The 24,055-nt window shown below is 41.5% G+C and overlaps 2 long non-coding RNA genes across 2 annotated transcripts; both read left to right on the plus strand.

The window, feature by feature from the left end:
* The first annotated feature begins 917 nt into the window (after window positions 1-917).
* Window positions 918-3,461, plus strand: LOC133105648 (uncharacterized). The gene is made up of 3 exons (XR_009703883.1): window positions 918-1,050; window positions 3,153-3,226; window positions 3,315-3,461. It is a non-coding gene; the product is annotated as an uncharacterized LOC133105648 (long non-coding RNA).
* A 17,173-nt stretch (window positions 3,462-20,634) lies between these two features.
* On the plus strand, window positions 20,635-23,159 carry LOC133141676 (uncharacterized). The gene is made up of 3 exons (XR_009710117.1): window positions 20,635-20,768; window positions 22,846-22,919; window positions 23,008-23,159. It is a non-coding gene; the product is annotated as an uncharacterized LOC133141676 (long non-coding RNA).
* The last annotated feature ends 896 nt before the right edge of the window (window positions 23,160-24,055 follow it).

Below are 24,055 nucleotides of genomic sequence, written 5' to 3' on the forward strand. Positions count from 1 at the left end.
TCATGTCTTGTCATGCTTCACCGCAATGCAGCCAGGCAGGTAAACTGAGGCTCATTTTCTCTTTTGAAGGGAAAACCAGAGAATGAGAGGTTTAGACATTGGGGATGTTTAGGTCACGTGGAAAGTGCCAGAATGAGGATTTCACCTGTGCATTAGGGATAAGCAAAAAGGTGTGCGGGGATATTTAATAGCCACAGTTAGTCACAAATTCAGTATTGTCTCATCTGGAAGTGACCGCTGCCTCAACACTCTCTCAGTCATACCAGAAACAGCATTATCTTTGAAGAATCTCTTTACCATTGAAAAGGATATGTCTGTTTTTCCTTGTGTTCATGACTGTGCATGTGTGTGTGTTTGTTTGTGTGTGTGTGTGCTCTCTCTCCCCTAGACCCAAAGATGAATCTTGTTTGAGTCAAATTTGATCCACAGAACTACAAACAACTTTTCAGTGCCGGGTCAAATTTTACCCGTAACACCACAGATGATGTAACCAGACAACAGGATCTTCAGAATTGAATAAAATGGTGACCACTGGTTTTGTTTTGTTTATATAGCTGTTTTTGAGGATATCCTGGAACCCTGTTCCAATACAAAAAACTAGATCACGGGTCAGATTTGACCCTGACACAATAGGAGTGCTAAACCCCAAAATGTGAATGTTCCTTCTTCCATAAGTAGAGGGTGTATGTGACTTAAATCGATGAGCTAAGATGGTAACTATCTAGCTTGGGCATTTGGCATTTTGAATATCCTGGACATTTTGTGTGTCTACCTTCCAGTACGTCACAGGGTGTGGCAACAAAAAATTATGCCAAATGGGGCAACCTGTTTTATTAATAGACGAAGTATGTCGACATATTTAGGGTGTCAGTAATTTGACGTCATCTTGTCTTGTTATAAATGTGGCAGGACTAAGGCAGAGCTTTAGAGGAACATCACCTAAGTGTTCACTTCAGCTTCACAATAATTTCGGCTGAAAAAACCTTGTAGGACGCAAGCTTCAGCAGAAGACTACCTTTTTAAGTGCCTGAAAAGCATTGCCAAACGAAGGTAAGTGATGATTGAAATTAAACATATTTATTAAAATTAAACATATATTTATTATTTCTTATAATGCAAGGCTTTTATTGAGCAGACATTAAGTGTTTTTGATTATTTTTGAGTATTTTTTGAGTATTTTTCCATGGTTGCTACATATGATTCAGACAAAATTTATGAAGAGACCACCATTCCAGAGAAAATTGCTTATCCAGAAGTTTATATAATTTTCCCAGTCCAGTTTGACTTTCGTTAATATCTTATTCTGCGCAATTTAGGTTGCTAATAGATCTTTTCACAGACCTTTTCTGTTAGCCTCAGAAAAGCCCGTCCTATAACATGTATCTAAGTGTAGGGGAGACCAGGGATGGTTGAAACATTGGGTTAGCTGTAACAGCATCAGCTTGACCAAAAATAAACGAGGTGTGGCCAGGACCCATACTCCCATGAACTCACAGGAGAGGCTTGTTGACTGAAATATTGGGTGTTCTAAGCCAAAAAATGACAATTTCTCATCTCATCGTTTAGTTGTTTAGCAGTCAAAATATCGGAGGTAAAACAGTTTAACTTTCAGCAATAAGCATTTTCTCCAGTCAAATGTGATGTTTCAAATGCATGCTAGGTTCAAACCCACATGCTACCTTAGCTGGCTACGTAATGGCTGCCCAGGTTGGCAATGGTTGTAACACTTAATTCTAATTAAAACGAATTGCTTTTGCCATGCATTTATTTCTCAGCATGTCTAAGCAATGGAGACAAACAAGACAGTGGTGTCCCTGGAGAGAATACAGATGTTAGAAATAGGCCATTTTATATTTAATAAAGTTCCTGTGTAAATTTCATGGAGTGGGTCTGATTTAAGCAAAATGTATGTTCCTGTTACATACATCCCCAGCTAGTGTTTGCAACTTACCCCAGTTGCAGGAAGTAACATTTGGAAGTATTTTCCCAAACAAAGAGTGGCCACTGTGTAGAATATCTTGCCAGGTCATGGTCAAGGGGGCGACATGGCTCAGGCAGTAAGAGCAGTCGTCTGGCAGTTGGAGGGTTGCCGGTTCGATCCCCTGCCCGGGCTGTGTCGAAGTGTCCCTGAGCAAGACACCTAACCCTTAAATGCTCCTGACGAGCTGGTCGGCACTTTGCATGGCAGCCAATCACCGTTGGTGTGTGAGTGTGTGGGTGTGTGAGTGTGTGTATGAATGGGTGAATGAGAAGCATCAATTGTGCAGCGCTTTGGATAAAGGAGCAATGTAAATGCTAACCATTTACCATGTAGTAATAATGTTGGACACTCTGTGGGGTTTTCAAGGCGAGTCTGGACTTTGGTAAACTGAAGCGGTGTTGGTCTGAATGGCCTGTTCTGTTCATTACGCGATGTGATTTAAGAACATTTTTCACCAAATTAAATATCAAACTACAGCACAAACATTAGGGACGCCATTGCAGCTACTAATATATTAGGTCCATGAGCTCCAGAGAAAGGATGCAAATATACCAAAAGATAAGGGTCAGAAATACAGACATTGTGAGGAGGATTTGAGCTTAGTGTCTCCAGCTGAAGCGACACTAAGGGGGATTTCTTTCAGGTTTTTATACATTTGAAACTGACTCATTAGGTTTATTGAATAAGTTCCTTACTGTTGTGTCAGGAGAATGAGAGGACCTTTATCAGTTAAAAACTAATGCAAATTAATCATTTTCCACACAGCGTCATTAATATATGGATGAGTGGCTGCAGAAACCATAGCTGATTAACACAGGGCGATATATATTTTTTTGTAGATGGCAGGTAAAACTACATTGTGTACATATAGGTGTAATGGGCAGCTCTAATAATTGAACTCTCTGCAGTTGATGCACTTGTCAAAATATTTCGAGTTATTTAAGAATTGGAGTTTAGATTTATTCTGTTATCACGGTGAAATAAGAAATAAAAATGATCAAAATATCTTACCAAGCGCCAGTGAATGACACTGTAAAGGATTCTCAAAATAAATCCCTCTTATTGTATTTTTAACTGCCTTCTAATTTCCCTTGTTTTGTCAAATTGATATTAGATAAGTTCTGATCTCTGAAATGATGCTAAAATTATGACTTCATTGATTCTCTTCTAGATTTGTTGGAAAAGTTTAAAAAGATACATTTAAGATGAAAGGAAAATACCTGGTGGCATTGTTCCTGTTTTTAGGTAAGTGAATCCATATCGCGCATGAATAGTAAATAGTGAAAATTAAATGTACGTTACAACAACTGAAGAAAATTACATTTCATTCCAGCAACTGCAGGCCCCACTACAACTGCAGCCCCGACTACAACTGCAGCCCCGACTACAACTGCAGCCCCCACTACAACTGCAGCCTCCACTACAACTGCAATCCCAACAACAACTGCAGCCCCCACTACAACTGCAGCCCCGACTACAACTGCAGCCCCCACTACAACTGTAGCCCCCACTACAACTGCAGCCCCGACTACAACTGCACCCCCCACTACAACTGCAGCCCCGACAACAACTGCAGCCCCCACTACAACTGTAGCCCCCACTACAACTGCAGCCTCCACTACAACTGCAGCACCGACTACAACTGCAGCCCCGACTACAACTGCACGCCCCACTACAACTGCAGCCCCGACAACAACTGCAGCCCCCACTACAACTGTAGCCCCGACTACAACTGCAGCCCCGACTACAACTGCAGCCCTGACTACAACTGCAATCCCAACAACAACTGTAGCCCCGACTACAACTGCAGCCCCGACTACAACTGCAGCCCCCACTACAACTGCAGCCTCCACTACAACTGTAATCCCAACAACAACTGCAGCCCCCACTACAACTGCAGCCCCGACTACAACTGCAGCCCCCACTACGACTGCAGCCTCCACTACAACTGCAGCCCCGACTACAACTGCAGCCCCCACTACAACTGCAGCCCCGACAACAACTGCAGCCCCCACTACAACTGCAGCCCCGACTACAACTGCACCCCCCAATACAACTGTAGCCCCCACTACAACGGCAGCCTCCACTACAACTGCAGCACCGACTACAACTGCAGCCCCGACTACAACTGCACGCCCCACTACAACTGCAGCCCCCACTACAACTGCAGCCCCCACTACAACTGCAGCCCCCACTACAACTGCAGCCCCGACTACAACTGCAGCCCCCACTACAACTGTAGCCCCGACTACAACTGCAGCCCCGACTACAACTGCAGCCCCCACTACAACTGCAGCCTCCACTACAACTGCAGCCCCCACTACAACTGCAGCCCCCACTACAACTGCACCCCCCAATACAACTACAGCAACGACTACAACTGCAGCCCCTACAACCAGCAGTGCAATGGCAACAAACTCACCCCAGGAAGTCATCACTTTTCTGTTTCCTCTTCTTCTGGTCATTTACAGTCTGTCAGCAGATATGAGGCTGCCTCAGTTTTAGCCAGATAAATAACCCTTTATGATTTAGACCCTTGATGCTCCAAAAGTCTGAGAAAAGCTGGTGGACATTTCGAAAGGAATGTCATATTTTGAAAGATTTGACTTTTTACTCAAATTCTTATGCTGATAATATAACAAGTAAAGAAAAACTTTGTATTCAATTAGAAAATAATGCATTTTCACTTGTGGACCTCACTGTATATCATATGTATTATTTATTTTTTTCACACTTCTTGTAGAGAAAAGAAAGCTTTTAATATTGACAGACAATGAAATTAAACTGTTTCAGTCAAAATGGTTTAAATGGAGAACTGCACCCCTTTTGTAAGATCTTTCTCCTCATCTCATCTAGATGATTATATATCTTTGGATGATCTCTAAAAATGTGAATGCTGTAATATGTGATTGCTCTATTTATATATTTATAAATAAATGGTATCATGATTAAGTTGTTATTATACAGTAGTGTGACTGTTTCTTTATTTCATTATCAGCTGAGTGACATACATCTTAAACAGGGGTTATTGGTCCATGTACGTTTTGGTTATTTGTTTATTGGTTTCAAGCAAAATTGAAAAAATGGAATCAAAAGACAAAAAAGGAAAAAAAACAGTTCAAAAAACAGCCCAATTTATTTATTTTTTTGCCAATATTCAGTATTCCTTTTTGGGATAGCACCCTATACCGTCTACCTCTCATTTCTGACTTTCATTATAATCCGTCTGTGCTACCTTCACAACTGCTCAACACCCACCTGTCACTTGAATGATGCCAGTGACAAATTACCCAGAACCCTAACTTTATGCTCGCAAGCCTTTCTGTCAATAACTCTGCCTGTAGTTAACAGTGAAAACAGTGAAAAAAAATCATGTCCCCAAATCAATAACTTTTTTCAGGTGAGATATGCATGGTAGCTATATCACTGTCAGTCGTAGCCTCAAGTAGGCCTACATTCATTGCGAGTTGAATTGCGAGGACAATATGTGCCATGATAAATGAAGGGATTATGCAAATCCAGGAATAGATTTGCCTCTTCACACACCAATCAGCTTTCATGGCTCTATCTTGGAAAAAGAATAATTGGCCAAAAAAATAATAGGCCTACTCTGTGCATAATTGCAGAATAAGTACATATTCTGTGCTTCTGCAGTGCAAAACAATTCATGGTGTTAAATGCAAACACACTCGGCTGAATGTAGCATGTCCTACTTATTAAGCACACTTATTAAGCACACTTAGGAGCCAGCAATAACATTTCACTGCTCATTGTACTCGTATGATGGAGTATGAAAAAAACACAACAGAAACATTAACTTGACCTTGACTTCGACCTTAATCCTGCTTGCTAAATCGGCCAAATAGACTCACCTGTTGGTTAAGTCCAACCCATGATTGATAGGACACACACAATCATTGATTGGAAACACAGTTAAAACATTTTTATTGTTGATTAAACAAAATGATTTGATTGGCTATAGGCTACTATAAGTAGAAAAATAAACTGTTCAAATGGTCTTTTTTCGCCAACTACTATAGGGATTCAGTTTCATCTGACAATTTCTCAAGGCAGCCAATCAAGCTGTTATATATATATATAAATATATAGTGATAGTTTTATATTTGATTGGGCTATTTAAAATTAAACTCAACACTTCCATTGATTCAGTCCAGTGAGAGATTGATTCTAACCTGGATGAGATGTCCTCAAAAGATTTAATGCACAATAGTTGACACTTCATATGATGTTCACGGTCTCTGTAGATTATTCACTGCATAAACGCCTATCTATAGATGCGTATCTGTTTTATTTTTTGTCTAGCTATCAACATATCCACATTTCTATTACTTTTTTAAGACATTGGACAAACCCATTGATGAGGAGGTTCACACAGTGACACCTGCTGGTCATAATATGTAACTACGTTTGGCGTGTTTGCTGTTGGTTCACTGCTGGAATTGACACTTTTACATTACATTATTGGCATTTGGCAGACGCTCTTATCCAGAGCGACGTACAACAAAGTGCATACCCATAACCAGGGATAAGTGCGCTGAAAGACCCTAGAGGGAAGTACAATTTCAACTGCTACCTGTACAACAAAGATAAGGACGAGGGCCAATATTTTTTTATTTTTTTATTTTTTTTTGGGAACAAAGAAACAAACAAAACAGAGCAAAAGTGACCAAAGTTAATTATCCAAACACTGCTTACCTAGCCAACTAAAAATACCGAGACACAAAGCAAGTCACAGAGACAACAATTAAGGTTCACAGGGAGGTAGGGAGGGATGGGGAGAGGTGCTGCTTGAAGAGGTGTGTCTTCAGCTTGCGCTTGAAGATTGGAAGAGATTCTACAGTTCTGACCTCAACGGGGAGTTCGTTCCACCACCGTGGAGCCAGAACAGACAGTAGTCGTGAGCGTGAGGTAGAGGTTCGGAGAGGGGGAGGTGCCAAGTGGCCTGTGGAGGCTGAACAAAGAGGTCTGGCAGGGGTGTAGGGTCTGATGATTTTTTGTAGGTAAGCTGGGGAAGACCCCTTAACTGCTTGAAAGGCTAGCACCAATGTTTTGAATTTGATGCGAGCCATGACAGGCAGCCAGTGGAGGGAAGTAAGCAGGGGGGTGACGTGTGAGTATTTGGGAAGGTTGAAGACCAGTCGAGCTGCTGCATTCTGGATGAGTTGGAGGGGTCTGATGGCGGACGCTGGGAGGCCAGCCAAGAGGGAATTGCAGTAGTCCAGGCAGGACAGAACCATCGCTTGGACCAGGAGCTGGGTCGAGTAGGGGGTGAGAAAGGGAGGGATTCTCCGTATGTTGTATAGGAAGAACCTGCAAGACCGGGTCACCGCCGCAATGTTCTCGGAAAGGGACAGTCTGCTGTCCATCACCATGCCGAGGTTCCTTGCACAGGGTGATGGCGTGAGTGTGGTATCCCCGAGGGAAATGGACTTCAATTAATGCCAAGATATAAACAATCATATTGTTTTTTCAATTTGCTGTTTTTCCTTGGCACTAATCAAATGTACCAAATCAAACTATGAGGCTTTTTTACAAATTTTTTACAGAAATCACAGAGACGCAGGACGGCTACGCAATTTCACTGCCAGCCAGTCGGCAGCATTTACACAGGTTTCCAGCTATGAATGCCTCTCATTCACTTATTCACACACACACACACACACACACCCAACACTTTTGGATAAAAACACTATATAAATGCAGTCCATTTACCATTATGTTACAAACAAGATGCACGAAAATCATGCATTTAATTTCAACCTGTGTTCAATATGGATATTCAATGTTGGATGATTAGTTGCAGCGACTGCAGGTTCATCCTTTTATGCAGTGCGGCATTTGCAAATTCTTGGCATTTTTTAACTTTCTATTTATAAATTCATTTGTTTTAATGACTTAGGTCATTCAAACAACACAGTATGTTGCTAAAACCAGTCAGTATGTCATTAAACATCTTTAGAAATCGACTCAGTAAGTAATTTTGAGGGTTTGGTGGTCTGACACTTTATAGTCTTTTTGTTTTGATTTTAGTTTTTCAATAATTTTTTTGTTCCGACTGCTGAATGTAAAGCACTTTGAGTTATATTTCATGTATGAAAGGTGCAATATAACTAAAGCTTTTTGTTATTATTGGTATTATTTAATACTTCTTTTTAAGTCAAAGAAATACATTTTCATCCCCCCCCAAAAAAAAAAAAACCCACAAAAACTTTGCCCTCCTGTAGCCAAAGCAAATAAAGAGATAAGTGAAATTCGCCCGCAATTACTCCGTCTGACAACTTCTTAAAATAGCTCCTGTAATTAATGCTACGGTACTTTTGTTTTCTTCTGCCTCAAAGCAAATTGCAATCAGTTCAATATTGCGAAATACTTAATGACGCATATGCTGTCCGTGCGTATCTGTACCTGTTTTCAGTGACACACTAATAATTTTTTTTTTTTTACAGGAATAAATGTGATATTCATCATATTTACACCCCTGAAGGCATCGGGCAGCCCTGGGAAAGCAGTCCTCCATTGTGGCAATGTGCTGAAGTCTTATGTTTCCCTTATGGGAGTGAAATAAAGGTTAAATCACAGAGACGCAGGACGGCTAGGCAATTTCACTGCCAACCAGTCGGCAGCATTTACACAGTCTGAAAATGGCCCTTATCTGCGTTCCCTCTGCGTTTCAGAGCCTTGCATCGTCCACCACTTCTCCACCTGCTTCTGGCTCCGTCCTGGGGCAGCCCGTGAACCTGCCCTTCAGTCGATGGCCTGATGGCTCTTCCCTGGGGGGGGTGGCTCATCATCGCTGCCTGCTCCATGTCTGCGCCCCCTCCTTCCTGGAGCTGGACCTGCAAACCCTCATCTGCAAAACGTTTTTCTGACTGGATAAAAATATTGAGTTATTAAATCTTCCAAACTTGGTCTCTGTGGTTGTGAATTGTAATTCACCTTTCACCAAGATTGCTTTTTGACAGTCACAAAGCCTACGTCGTGAATTAGTCTCTGATGAGCGTCTTTCTTGTAAGTTGAGCACATTGTGCCGCTCTTTGTCACTGGAGCATAGACTGAATTGGGAAGTTTACTGACACGGAGAGGGGTATGTTTTTGCATTATTGTTTGAGAAAACAATGTGGGGAAAGTGAAGCATGTTTCAAATAAATATGGGCCAAAAGAAAGGGCAAAATGTCACTGAAAAGGTGTCCAAACTGCCTACCCATTCCAATAAAGTATTCCAACTATTAGAAGTCGCGGTTTCTGCCTTTCCTTTCAAATTTCTGAACATTTCAGATTCCCAAAATCTCCCAAAGCATTCTCATAGCCTGAAAGTCAAACTCTATATGTGCAATGTCCTTACTGCTGTGTCACAATTTTTAAATAATGTTTGATTGAAAAAAAAAGTAATTTATTCATGTTTTGTCATGCTTCACCGCAATGCAGCCAGGCAGGTAAACTGAGGCTCATTTTCTCTTTTGAAGTGAAAACCTGGGAATGAGAGGTTTAGATGTTGGGGATGTTTAGGTCACGTGGAAAGTGCCAGAATGAGGATTTCACCTGTGCATTAGGGATAAGCAAAAAGGTGTGCTGGGATATATAATAGTCACAAATTCAGTATTGTCTCATCTGGAAGTGACCGCTGCCTCAGCAATCTATCTCACTCACACCAGAAACAGCATTATCTTTGAAGAATCTCTTTAGCATTGAAGAGGATGTGTCTGTTTTTCCTTGTGTGTGTGACTGTGCATATGTGTGTTTGTTTTTGTGTGTGTGTGTGTGTGTGTGTGTGTGTGTGCTCTCTCTCCCCTAGACCCAAAGATGAATCTTGTTTGAGTCAAATTTGATCCACAGAACTACAAACAACTTTTCAGTGTTGTATGCCATACTATCAACAGCCAATATCCTCTGCCGGGTCAAATTTCACCCGTAACACCACAGATGATGTAACCAGACAACGGGACCTTCAAAACTGGTTTTGTTTTGTTTATATAGCTTTTTTTGAAGATATCCTGAAGCCCTGTTCCAATACAAAAAACTAGATACGAAACAACGGGTCAGATTTGACCCTGACACAATAGCAGTGCTAAACCCCAAAATGTAAATGAAAATGTTCCTTCTTCCATAAGAAGAGGGTGCACGTGACTTAAATCGATGAGCTAAGATAGACGCGATGGTAACTTTCTATAGCTCAGGCATTTGGGATTTTGAATATCCTGGAAATTGTGTGTGTCTACCTTCCATTATGGCAGAAACTAATTTATGCACAGCTTTGCATAAAGAGAGCAAAACATTTTTGCCAAGTCACAGGGTGTGGCAACAAAAATTTATGCCAAATGGGGCAACCTGTTTTATTAGCAGACTAAGTATGTCGACATATTTAGGGTGTCGGTAATTTGACGTCATCTTGTCTTGTTATAAATGTGGCAGGACTAAGGCAGGTATTGCATGTGCAAAGCCAGAGCTTTAGAGGAACATCACCTAAGTGTTCACTTCAGCTTCACAATAATTTTGGCTGAAAAAACCGCGTAGGACGCAAGCTTCAGCAGAAGACTACCTTTTTAAGTGCCTGAAAAGCATCGCCGAACAAAGGTAAGTGATGATTGAAATTAAACATATTTATTAAAATTAAACATATTTATTATTTCTTATAATGCAAGTCTTTTATTGAGCAGACATTAAGTGTTTTTGATTATTTTTGAGTATTTTTCCATGGTTGCTACATATGATTCTGACAAAATGTAGGAAGAGACCACCATTCCAGAGAAAATAGCTTATCCAGACGTTTATATAATTTTCCCAGTCCAGTTTGACTTTCGTTAATATCTTATTCTGCGCAGTTTAGGTTGCTATAGGTCTTTTCACAGACCTTTTCTGTTAGCCTCAGAAAAGCCAGTCCTATAACATGTATCTAAGTGTAGGGGAGACCAGGGATGGTTGAAACATTGGGTTAGCTGTAACAGCATCAGCTTCACCAAAAATAAACTAGGTGTGGCCAGGGCCCAAACTCCCATGAACTCACAGGAGGCTTGTTGACTGAAATATTGGGTGTTTTAAGGCAAAAAATGTCTGAAGTACAAACGCAATTTCTCATCTCATCTTTTTTTTGTCAAAATATCGGAGGGAAAACAGTTTAACCTTCAGCAATAAGCATTTTCTCCAGTCAAATGTGATGTTTCAAATTCATGCTAGGTTCAAACCCACATGCTACCTTAGCTGGCTACGTAATGGCTGCCCAGGTTGGCAATGGTTGTAACAATTCATTGTAATTAAAACAAATTGCTTTTGGCATGCATTTATTTCTCAGCATGTCTAAGCAATGGAGACAAACAAGACAGTGGAGAGAATACAGATGTTAGAAATAGGCCATTTTATATTTAAATAAAGTTCTTGTGTAAATTTCCTGGAGTGGGTCTGATTTAAGCAAAATGTATGTTCCTGCTACATACATCCCCAGCTAGTGTTTGCAACTCACCCCAGTTGCAGGGGTAGGTTGTAACAGCGGAACTCTTTGTATCTTACATGAACTCACACATTCTGTGGTTTTTGCAGTGGGGTGGCCTGTAGTGTTGTGGTTAAGGTAAATGACTGGGACCCGCAAGATTGGTGGTTCTAATCCCAGTGTAGCCACAACAAGATCTCCACAGCCGTTGGGCCCTTGAGCAACGCCCTTAACCGTGCGTTGTTTGAGGGGAGGATTGTCTCCTGCTTTGCCTAATCAACTGTCTGTTTCTCTGGATAAGAGTGTCTGCCAAATGCCATTTTTGTAATTTAGTGGATGTCTAACTGCCTGGTATTTGGAGCAGACAATTTTGGGCAGCACTCTTTAATGGGGTGGCTCAGTGGGTAACAGCTGCAGGCAGGCAGGTTGTGGGTTAAAGCCCTACCCCGGCCTCTCCTTACACCGCCGGCATGGTACTTTGGTGCTTCAGTTTTCCTCCCGCAGTCAGGTAATGACATGCAGGTCAGGTTAATTTGAGAGTCCAAATTGCGGCTTGGTGAACTCCCTACTATCCCCCTTGATCGAGGCACCCTGCCTCAGAACTGGAGTTGGTCCTCAGTACTTATTTTGTTGCCTTAGATGGCAATGACAACCACACACAGATCAAATTAATAAATGCATACATAAATTAAATCAAAGTTTGAGAGCACTGGTATAAACACTCATCATTCTGAACTTGTACATGTTACAGTAAAAAGTGTTACAATCATCCCAGGTCACCCCTACCCATACATGATGAAAATTGTGCGAAGACATTCGGAAGTATTTTCCCAAACAGAGTGGCCATTGTGTGGATCTTGCCAGGTCATGTAGTAATAATGTCGGACACTCAAGGCGAGTCTGGACTTTGGTAAACTGAAGCGGTGTTGGTCTGAATGGCCTGTTCTGTTCATTACGCGATGTGATTTAAGAGCATTTTTCACCAAATTAAATATCAAACTACAGCACAAACATTAGGGACACCATTTCAGCGACTAATATATTCGGTCCATGAGCCCCAGAGAAAGGATGCAAATATCCCAAAAATAAGGGTCAGAAATACAGACATTGTGAGGAGGATTTGAGCTTAGTGTCTCCAGCTGAAGCGACACTAAGGGGGATTTCTTTCAGGTTTTTATACATCTAAAACTGACTCATTAGGTTTATTGAATAAGTTCCTTACTGTTGTGTCAGGAGAATGAGAGGACCTTTATCAGTTAAAAACTAATGAAATGAATCATTTTCCACACAGCGTCATTAATATATGGACGAGTGGCTGCAGAAACCATAGCTGATTAACACAGGGCGATATATATTTTTTTGTAGATGGCAGGTAAAACTACATTGTGTACATATAGGTGTAATGGGCAGCTCTAATAATTTAACTCTCTGCAGTTGATGCACTTGTCAAAATATTTTGAGTTATTTAAGAATTGGAATTTAGATTTATTCTGCTAAATGATGCTAAAATTATGACTTCATTGATTCTCTTCTAGATTTGTTGGAAAAGTTTAAAAAGATACATTTAAGATGAAAGGAAAATACCTGGTGGCATTGTTCCTGTTTGTAGGTAAGTGAATCCATATCGTGCATGAATAGTAAATTGTGAAAATTACATGTACGTTACAACAACTGAAGAAAATGACATTTTATTCCAGCAACGGCTACAGCAAGTGCAGCTTCTGTATCAACATCTGCATCCACAGCTACAGCAAGTGCAGCTTCTGTATCAACATCTGCATCCCCTGCTACAGCAAGTGCAGCCCCTGCATCAACAACGGCATCCCCTGTATCAACATCTGCATCCCCAGCTACAGCAAGTGCAGCTCCTGCATCAACAACTGCATCCACAGCTATAGCAAGTGCAGCTCCTGTATCAACATCCGCAGCTCCTGCATCAACATCTGCATCCACAGCTCCAGCAAGTGCAGCTCCTGCATCAACATCTGCATCCCCAGCTACAGCAAGTGCAGCTCCTGCATCATCAACTGCATCCACAGCTACAGCAAGTGCAGCTCCTGCATCAACATCTGCATCCCCTGCATCAACAACTGCATCCCCAGTTACAGCAAGTGCAGCTCCTGCATCAACATCTGCATCCACAGCTATAGCAAGTGCAGCCCCTGCATCAACAACTGAATCCACAGCTACAGCAAGTGCAGCTCCTGCATCAACAACTGCATCCCCAGCCACAGCAAGTGCAGCTCCTGCATCAACTGCATCCCCTGTATCAACATCTGCATCCCCAGCTACAGCAAGTGCAGCTCCTGCATCAACAACTGCATCCACAGCTACAGCAAGTGCAGCTCCTGTATCAACATCTGCAGCCCCTGCATCACCATCTGCATCCCCAGCTACAGCAATTGCAGCTCCTGCATCAACAACTGCATCCACAGCTACAGCAAGTGCAGCTCCTGCATCAACAACTGCATCCCCAGCTACAGCAAGTGCAGCTCCTGCAACAACATCTGCAGCCCCTGCATCAACATCTGCATCCCCAGCTACAGCAATTGCAGGTCCTGCATCAACATCTGCATCCACAGCTCCAGCAAGTGCAGCTCCTGCATCAACAACTGCATCCCCAGCTACATCAAGTGCAGCTCCTGCATCAACAACTGCATCCACAGCTACAGCAAGTGCAGCTCCTGTATCAACATCTGCAGCCCTTGCATCACCATCTGCATCCCCAGCTACAGCAATTGCAGCTCCTGCATCAACATCTGCATCCCCTGCTACAGCAAGTGCAGCTCCTGCAACAACATCTGCAGCCCCTGCATCAACATCTGCATCCCCAGCTACAGCAATTGCAGCTCCTGCATCAACATCTGCATCCACAGCTCCAGCAAGTGCAGCTCCTGCATCAACAACTGCATCCCCAGCTACAGCAAGTGCAGCTCCTGCATCAACATCTGCATCCCCAGCTCCAGCAAGTGCAGCTCCTGCATCAACAACTGCATCCCCAGCTACAGCAAGTGCAGCTCCTGCATCAACAACTGCATCCCCTGCTACACCAAGTGCAGCTCCAGCATCAACATCTGCATCCACAGCTACAGCAAGTGCAGCCCCTGCATCAACAACTGCATCCACAGCTACAGCAAGTGCAGCTCCTGCATCAACATCTGCAGCCCCTGTATCAACATCTGCATCCCCAGCTACAGCAAGTGCAGCTCCTGCATCAACAACTGCATCCACAGCTACAGCAAGTGCAGCCCCTGCATCAGCATCTGCATCCCCTGCATCAACAACTGCATCCCGTGTATCAATAACTGCATCCACAGCTACAGCAAGTGCAGCTCCTGCATCAACAACTGCATCCACAGCTACAGCAAGTGCAGCTCCTGCATCAACAACTGCATCCCCAGCTACAGCAAGTGCAGCTCCTGCATCAACAACTGCATCCCCAGCTACAGCAAGTGCAGCTCCTGCATCAACAACTGCATCCCCTGCTACAGCAAGTGCAGCTCCTGCATCAACAACTGCATCCACAGCTACAGCAAGTGCAGCTCCTGCATCAAAAACTTCATCCACAGCTACAGCAAGTGTAGCTCCTGCATCAACATCTGCATCCCCTGCATCAACAACTGCATCCCGTGTATCAATAACTGCATCCACAGCTACAGCAAGTGCAGCCCCTGCATCAACAACTGCACCCACAGCTACAGCAACAACAACCCCCCCTTCTACAACAACTGCAACAACAACATCTGCAGCCCCTGCATCAACAACTGCAGCCCCTGTTACAACAACAACCCCCCCTTCTACAACAAGTGCAGCTCCTGCAACAACTACAACTGCAGCCCCTACAACCAGCAGTGCCATGGCAACAAACTCACCCCAGGAAGTCATCACTTTTCTGTTTCCTCTTCTTCTGGTCATTTACAGTCTGTCAGCAGATATGAGGCTGCCTCAGTTTTAGCCAGATAAATAACCCTTTATGATTTAGACCCTTGATGCTACTCTCTGATGTGTAATTTATTTGAATAGATTCCTCAAGAATTGCTGCTCCTTCACTGAGTGGCTCATTGAGCTATTGATCAGGGAATCAAAGTTATTTATCCTTTGGGGTCCAAAAGTCCAAAAGAGAAAAGCTGGTGGACATTCTGAAATGAATGTCATATTTTGAAAGATTTGACTTTTCACTCAAATTCTTATGCTGATAATATAATTAGTAAATAAAAACTTTATATACAATTAGAAAAGAATGCATTTTCACTCGTGGTCTCAGACTTTTAGAGTTCACTGTGTATCACATGCATTACTTATTTTTTTCACACAGAAAAAAAAGCTCTTAATATTGTAATCCAGACAGACAATGAAATGAAACTGTTTAAGTCAAAGTGGTTTAAATGGAGAACTGCACCCCTTTTGTAAGATCTTTCTCCTCATCTCATCTAGATGTTTATATATCTTCGGATGATCTCTAAAAATGTGAATGCTGTAATATGTGATTGCTCTATTTATATATTTATAAATAAATGGTATCATGATCAAGTTGTTATTATACAGTAGTGTGTGACTGTTTCTTTAAGAGGGTGAAAGAAGGCACTTCATTTCATTATCAGCTGAGTACATCTTAAACAGGGGTTATTGGTCCATGTACGTTTTGATCATTTGTTTATTGGTTTAAACCAAAATTGAAAAAATGGAATCAAAAGACAAAAAAGGAGAAAACCAGTTTAAAAAACAGCCCAATTGAGTTTTTTTTTGTTGCCAATATTCAGTATTCCTTTTTGGGATAGCACCCTATACCGTCTTCCTCTCATCGCTGACTTTCATTATAATCCCTCTGTGCTACCTTCACAACTGCTCAACACCCACCTGTCTCTTGACTGATGCCAGTGACAAATTACCCAGAACCCTAACTTTATGCTAGCAAGCCTTTCTGTCAATAACTCTGCCTGTGGTTAACAAACAGTGGATATGATCTGACAGTATATTTGACAAAAAAAAATCATGTCCCCAAATCAATAACTTTTTTCAGGTGAGATATGCTTGATAGCTATATCACTGTCAGTTGTAGCCTCATTGCGAGTTGAATTGTGAGGACAATATACGCCATGATAAAAGAAGGGATTATGCAAATCCAGGAATAGATTTGCCTCTTCACACACCAATCAGCTTTCATGGCTCTATCTTGGAAAAAGAATAATCGGCCAAAAGGATAATAGGCCTACTGCGTGCCTAATTGCAGAATAAGTACATATTCTGTGCTTCTGCAGTGCAAAACAATTAATGGTGTTAAATGCAAGCACACTCGGCTGAATGTAGCATGTCCTACTTATTAAGCACACTTAGGAGCCAGCAATAACATTTCACTGCTCATTGTACTCGTATGATGGAGCATGAAAAAAACACAACAGAAACATTAACTTGACCTTGACTTCGACCTCAATCCTGCTTGCTAAATCGGCCAAATAGACTCACCTGTTGGTTAAGTCCAACCCACGATTGATAGGACACACAATCATTGATTGGAAACACAGTTAAAACATTTTTATTGTTGATTAAACAAAATGATTTGATTGACTATATGCTACTATAAGTAGAAAAATAAACTGTTTGAATGGTCTTTTTTCGCCAACTACTATATGGATTCAGTTTCATCTGACAATTTCTCAAGGCAGCCAATCAAGCTGTTTTTCAGGATATCGTTTTTAAAAAAAAAAATATATCCTATTTTGGCTATAGGCTAGCCTATTAGGCTATTAGATTGGGCCAACTCAACACTTCCACTGATTCAGTCCAGTGAGCGCTTGATTCTAACCTGGATGAGGTGTCCTCAAAAGATTTAATGCACAATAGTTGACACTTCATATGATGTTCACGGTCTCTGTAGATTATTCACTGCATAAACGCCTATCTATAGATGCCTATCTGTTTTATTTTTTGTCTAGCTATCAACATATCCACATTTCTATTACTTTTTTTAAGACATTGGACAAACCCATTGATGAGGAGGTTCACACAGTGACACCTGCTGGTCATAATATGTAACTACGTTTGGCGTGTTTGCTGTTGGTTCACTGCTGGAATTGACACTTCAATTAATGCCAAGATATAAACAATCATATTGTTTTTTCAATTTGCTGTTTTTCCTTGGCACTAATAAAATGTACCAAATCAAACTATGAGGCTTTAAAAAAAAATTTTTTTTACAGAAATCACAGAGACGCAGGACGGCTACGCAATTTCACTCCCAGCCAGTCGGCAGCATTTACACAGGTTTCCAGCTATGAATGCCTCTCATTCACTTATTCACACACACACCCACCCACACACACACACACACACACACACACACACACACACACACACACTTTTGGATAAAAGCACTCTATAAACGCAGTCCATTTACCATTATATTACAAACAAGATGCACGAAAAACATGCATTTAATTTCAACCTGTGTTCAATATGGATATTTAATGTTGGATGATTAGTTACAGCGTCTTCAGGTTCATCCTTTTATGCAGTGCGGCATTTGCAAATTCTTGGCATTTTTTAACTTTCTATTTATAAATTCATTTGTTTTAATGACTTAGGTCATTCAAACAACACAGTATGTTGCTAAAACCAGTCAGTATGTCATTAAACATCTTTAGAAATCAACTCAGTAAATAATTTAAAAGAATTTTAAATAATTTTTTTGTTCTTACTGCTGAATGTAAAGCACTTTGAGTTATATTTTATGTATGAAAGGTGCAATATAACTAAAGCTTATTGTTATTATTTAATACTTGTTTTTAAGTAAAATAAATACATTTTCATGAAAAAGCCCTTGTACTGGCCTCACTAAGTGTAGGGCAACTCAGCTATCCAGCAAGTTTACAACCGCGAGGCTAGGACGAACAAAGAACGTCGATGCAGGAAATCTTCATTCTTTTTTTCCTTTCCTTTATTTATGCTGTAAAACTGTAAGTACAAATAAAACTATTTTCCGTCTATTTGTCTCATTGCATGTGTAAATCGTTGAATTCTCCTAGGCTATGAAACACATTTGCTAGCCGCGCACATGTAGCAATTGCCGCCGTTATGGAGAACAAAGGAAAACTTTTTCATAGCTTAAAAGTAGCGTATTACATGTTTCTTAGACTTCTTTCAAAACACATGTTTATGTAAAACAGTTTGTACCTACCGGCATTGCCCTCGTGGGGGTAAGAATAACTTATAAGCAGGTGAAATAGCATATTTTTCCGGAGACAGCAAACGAACAACGTTTCTCGATCGACATCTCTCATGTAGCTGACCACGAAGCAGAAAGTATGCTGATTACCATTAATGGTCAGTAGATGGCGCTCTAACACAGCAAATGATAGGTAAAAACCATATACATGAACGGAATTAAATTTGTGGTCTGCTCAGACTATAACAGCCCTTCTGTGGCCAAAGCAAATAAAGAGCCGCACGCAAACTCTGTCTGACAACTTCTTAAAATAGCTCCTGTAATTAATGCTACCGTACTTCAGTTTTCTTCTGCCTCAAGGCAAATTGCAATCAGTTCAATATTGCGAAATACTTAATGACGCATATGCTGTATGTGCGTATCTGTACCTGTTTTCAGTGACACACTCATAATTTTTTTTTTCACTGGATAAAAATATTGAGTTATTATATCTTCCAAACTTGGTCTCTGTGGTTGAATTCACCTTTCACCAAGATTGCTTTTTTTGACAGTCACAAAGCCTACGTCGTAAATTAGTCTCTGATGAGCGTCTTTCTTGTAAGTTGAGCACATTGTGCCTCTCTTCGTCACCGGAGCATAGACTGAATTGGGAACTGAGTTTACTGACATGGAGAGGGGTATGTTTTTGCATTATTGTTTGAGAAAACAATGTGGGGAAAGTGAAGCATGTTTCAAATAAATATGGGCCAAAAGAAAGGGCTAAATGTCACTGAAAAGGTGATCCAAACTGCGTACCCATTCAAATAAAGTATTCCAACTATTAGAAGTCGCGTTTTCTGCCTTTCCTTTCAAATTTCTGAACATTTCAGATTCCCAAAATCTCCCAAAGCATTCTCATAGCCTGAAAGTCAAACTCCATATGCGCAATGTCCTTACTGCTGTGTCACAATTTTAAAATAATTTTTGATAAGAAAAGTAATTTATTCATGTCTTGTCATGCTTCACCGCAATGCAGCCAGGCAGGTAAACTGAGGCTCATTTTCTCTTTTGAAGGGAAAACCTGGGAATGAGAGGTTTAGACGTTGGGGATGTTTAGGTCACGTGGAAAGTGCCAGAATGAGGATTTCACCTGTGCATTAGGGATAAGCAAAAAGGTGTGCGGGGATATTTAATAGCCACAGTTAGTCACAAATTCAGTATTGTCTCATCTGGAAGTGACCGCTGCCTCAACACACTATCTCACTCATACCAGAAACAGCATTATCTTTGAAGAATCTCTTTACCATTGAAAAGGATATGTCTGTTTTTCCTTGTGTTCATGACTGTGCATGTGTGTGTGTTTGTTTGCGTGTGTGTGTGTGCTCTCTCTCTCCTAGACCCAAAGATGAATCTTGTTTGAGTCAGATTTGATCCACAGAACTACAAACAACTTTTCAGTGTTGTATGCCATACTATCAACAGCCAATATTCTCTGCCGGGTCAAATTTTACCCAAAGCACCACAGATGATGTAACCAGACAACGGGACCTTCAGGATTGAATAAAATGGTGACCACTGGTTTTGTTTTGTTTATATAGCTGTTTTTGAGGATATCCTGAAGCCCTGTTCCAATACAAAAAACTAGATACAAAACAACAGGTCAGATTTGACCCTGACACAATAGGAGTGCTGAACCCCAAAATGTAAATGAAAATGTTCCTTCTTCCATAAGTAGAGGTAAGTAGAGGTAAGTGACTTAAATCGATGAGCTAAGATAGACTCGATGGTAACGTTCTATAGCTCAGGCATTTGGCATTTTGAATATCCTGGAAATTGTGTGTGTCTACCTTCCATTATGGCAGAAACTAATTTATGCACAGCTTTGCATAAAGAGAACAAAACATTTTTGGTAAGTCACAGGGTGTGGCAATGAAAATGTATGCCTAATGGGGCAACCTGTTTTATTAATAGACTTAGTAAGTCGATATATATTTAGGGTGTCGGTAATTTGACGTCATCTTGTCTTGTTATAAATGTGGCAGGACTAAGGCAGGTATTGCATGTGCAAAGCCAGAGCTTTAGAGGAACATCACCTAAGTGTCCACTTTAGCTTCACAAAAATTTCGGCTGAAAAAAACGCGTAGGACGCAAGCTCCAGGAGAAGACTACCTTTTTAAGTGCCTGAAAAGCATCGCCGAACGAAGGTAAGTGATGATTGAAATTCAACATTTTTTAAAATTCAACATATATTTATTATTTCTTATAATGCAAGTCTTTTATTGAGCAGACATGAAGTGTTTTTGATTATTTTTGAGTATTTTTTGACAAAATTTAAGGAAGAGACCACCATTCCAGAGAAAATCGCTTATCCAGAAGTTTATATAATTTTCCCTGTCCAGTTTGACTTTCGTTAATATCTTATTCTGCGCAATTTAGGTTGTTAATAGATCTTTTCACAGACCTTTTCTGTTAGCCTCAGAAAAGCCCGTCCTATAACATGTATCTAAGTGTAGGGGAGACCAGGGATGGTTGAAACATTGGGTTAGCTGTAACAGCATCAGCTTGACCAAAAATAAACGAGTGTTGGCCAGGACCCATACTCCCATGAACTCACAGGAGAGGCTTGTTGACTGAAATATTGGGTGTTCTAAGCCAAAAAATGACAATTTCTCATCTCATCGTTTAGTTGTTTAGCAGTCAAAATATCGGAGGTAAAACAGTTTAACTTTCAGCAATAAGCATTTTCTCCAGTCAAATGTGATGTTTCAAATTCATGCTAGGTTCAAACCCACATGCTACCTTAGCTGGCTACGTAATGGCTGCCCAGGTTGGCAATGGTTGTAACAATTCATTCTAATTAAAACGAATTGCTTTTGGCATGCATTTATTTCTCAGCATGTCTAAGCAATGGAGACAAACAAGACAGTGGTGTCCCTGGAGAGAATACAGATGTTAGAAATAGGCCATTTTATATTTAATAAAGTTCCTGTGTAAATTTCATGGAGTGGGTCTGATTTAAGCAAAATGTATGTTCCTGTTACATACATCCCCAGCTAGTGTTTGCAACTTACCCCAGTTGCAGGAAGTAACATTTGGAAGTATTTTCCCAAACAAAGAGTGGCCACTGTGTAGAATATCTTGCCAGGTCATGGTCAAGGGGGCGACATGGCTCAGGCAGTAAGAGCAGTCATCTGGCAGTTGGAGGGTTGCTGGTTCGATCCCCTGCCCGGGCTGTGTCGAAGTGTCCCTGAACAAGACACCTAACCCTTAAATGCTCCTGACGAGCTGGTCGGCACCTTGCATGGCAGCCAATCACCGTTGGTGTGTGAGTGTGTGAGTGTGTGAGTGTGTGTGTGTGTGTGTATGAATGGATGAATGAGAAGCATCAATTGTGCAGCGCTTTGGATAAAGGAACTATGTAAATGCCAACCATTTACCATGTAGTAATAATGTTGGACACTCTGTGGGGTTTTCAAGGCGAGTCTGGACTTTGGTAATCTGAAGCGGTGTTGGTCTGAATGGCCTGTTCTGTTCATTACGCGATGTGATTTAAGAACATTTTTCACCAAATTAAATATCAAACTACAGCACAAACATTAGGGACGCCATTTCAGCTACTAATATATTCGGTCCATGAGCCCCAGAGAAAGGATGCAAATATCCCAAAAATAAGGGTCAGAAATACAGACATTGTGAGGAGGATTTGAGCTTAGTGTCTCCAGCTGAAGCGACACTAAGGGGGATTTCTTTCAGGTTTTTATACATCTAAAACTGACTCATTAGGCTTATTGAATAAGTTCCTTACTGTTGTGTCAGGAGAATGAGAGGACCTTTATCAGTTAAAAACTAATGCAATGAATCATTTTCCACACAGAGTCATTAATATATGGACGAGTGGCTGCATAAACCATAGCTGATTAACACAGGGCGAGATATATTTTTTTGGAGATGGCAGGTAAAACTACATTGTGTACATATAGGTGTAATGGGCAGCTCTAATAATTGAACTCTCTGCAGTTGATGCACTTGTCAAAATATTTCGAGTTATTTAAGAATTGGAGTTGGAGATTTATTCTGTTATCACGGTGAAATAAGAAATAAAAATGATCAAAATATCTTACCAAGCGCCAGTGAATGACACTGTAAAGGATTCTCAAAATAAATCCCTCTTATTGTATTTTTAACTGCCTTCTAATTTCCCTTGTTTTGTCAAATTGATATTAGATAAGTTCTGATCTCTGAAATGATGCTAAAATTATGACTTCATTGATTCTCTTCTAGATTTGTTGGAAAAGTTTAAAAAGATACATTTAAGATGAAAGGAAAATACCTGGTGGCATTGTTCCTGTTTTTAGGTAAGTGAATCCATATCGCGCATGAATAGTAAATAGTGAAAATTAAATGTACGTTACAACAACTGAAGAAAATTACATTTCATTCCAGCAACTGCAGGCCCCACTACAACTGCAGCCCCGACTACAACTGCAGCCCCGACTACAACTGCAGCCCCCACTACAACTGCAGCCCCGACTACAACTGCAGCCCCGACTACAACTGCAGCCCCCACTACAACTGCAGCCCCCACTACAACAGCAGCCTCCACTACAACTGCAATCCCAACAACAACTGCAGCCCCGACTACAACTGCACCCCCCACTACAACTGCAGCCCCGACAACAACTGCAGCCCCCACTACAACTGCAGCCCCGACTACAACTGCACCCCCCAATACAACTGTAGCCCCCACTACAACTGCAGCCTCCACTACAACTGTAGCACCGACTACAACTGCAGCCCCGACTACAACTGCACGCCCCACTACAACTGTAGCCCCGACTACAACTGCAGCCCCCACTACAACTGCAGCCCCCACTACAACTGTAGCCCCGACAACAACTGCAGCCCCGACTACAACTGCAGCCCCCACTACAACTGCAGCCCCCACTACAACTGTAGCCCCCAATACAACTGTAGCCCCGACTACAACTGCAGCCCCGACTACAACTGCAATCCCAACAACAACTGCAGCCCCGACTACAACTGCAGCCCCCACTACAACTGCAGCCCCCACTACAACTGCAGCCCCCACTACAACTGCAGCCCCGACTACAACTGTAGCCCCCACTACAACTGCAGCCGCCACTACAACTGCAGCCCCCACTACAACTGTAGCCCCGACAACAACTGCAGCCCCGACTACAACTGCAGCCCCCACTACAACTGCACCCCCCAATACAACTACAGCAACGACTACAACTGCAGCCCCTACAACCAGCAGTGCCATGGCAACAAACTCACCCCAGGAAGTCATCACTTTTCTGTTTCCTCTTCTTCTGGTCATTTACAGTCTGTCAGCAGATATGAGGCTGCCTCAGTTTTAGCCAGATAAATAACCCTTTATGATTTAGACCCTTGATGCTACTCTCTTAATTTATTTTAATAGATTCCTCAAGAATTGCTGCTCCTTCACTGAGTGCCTCATTGAGGTATT

The sequence above is a fragment of the Conger conger genome, chromosome 12 (assembly GCF_963514075.1).
Source record: "Conger conger chromosome 12, fConCon1.1, whole genome shotgun sequence".
Taxonomy (NCBI): domain Eukaryota; kingdom Metazoa; phylum Chordata; class Actinopteri; order Anguilliformes; family Congridae; genus Conger; species Conger conger.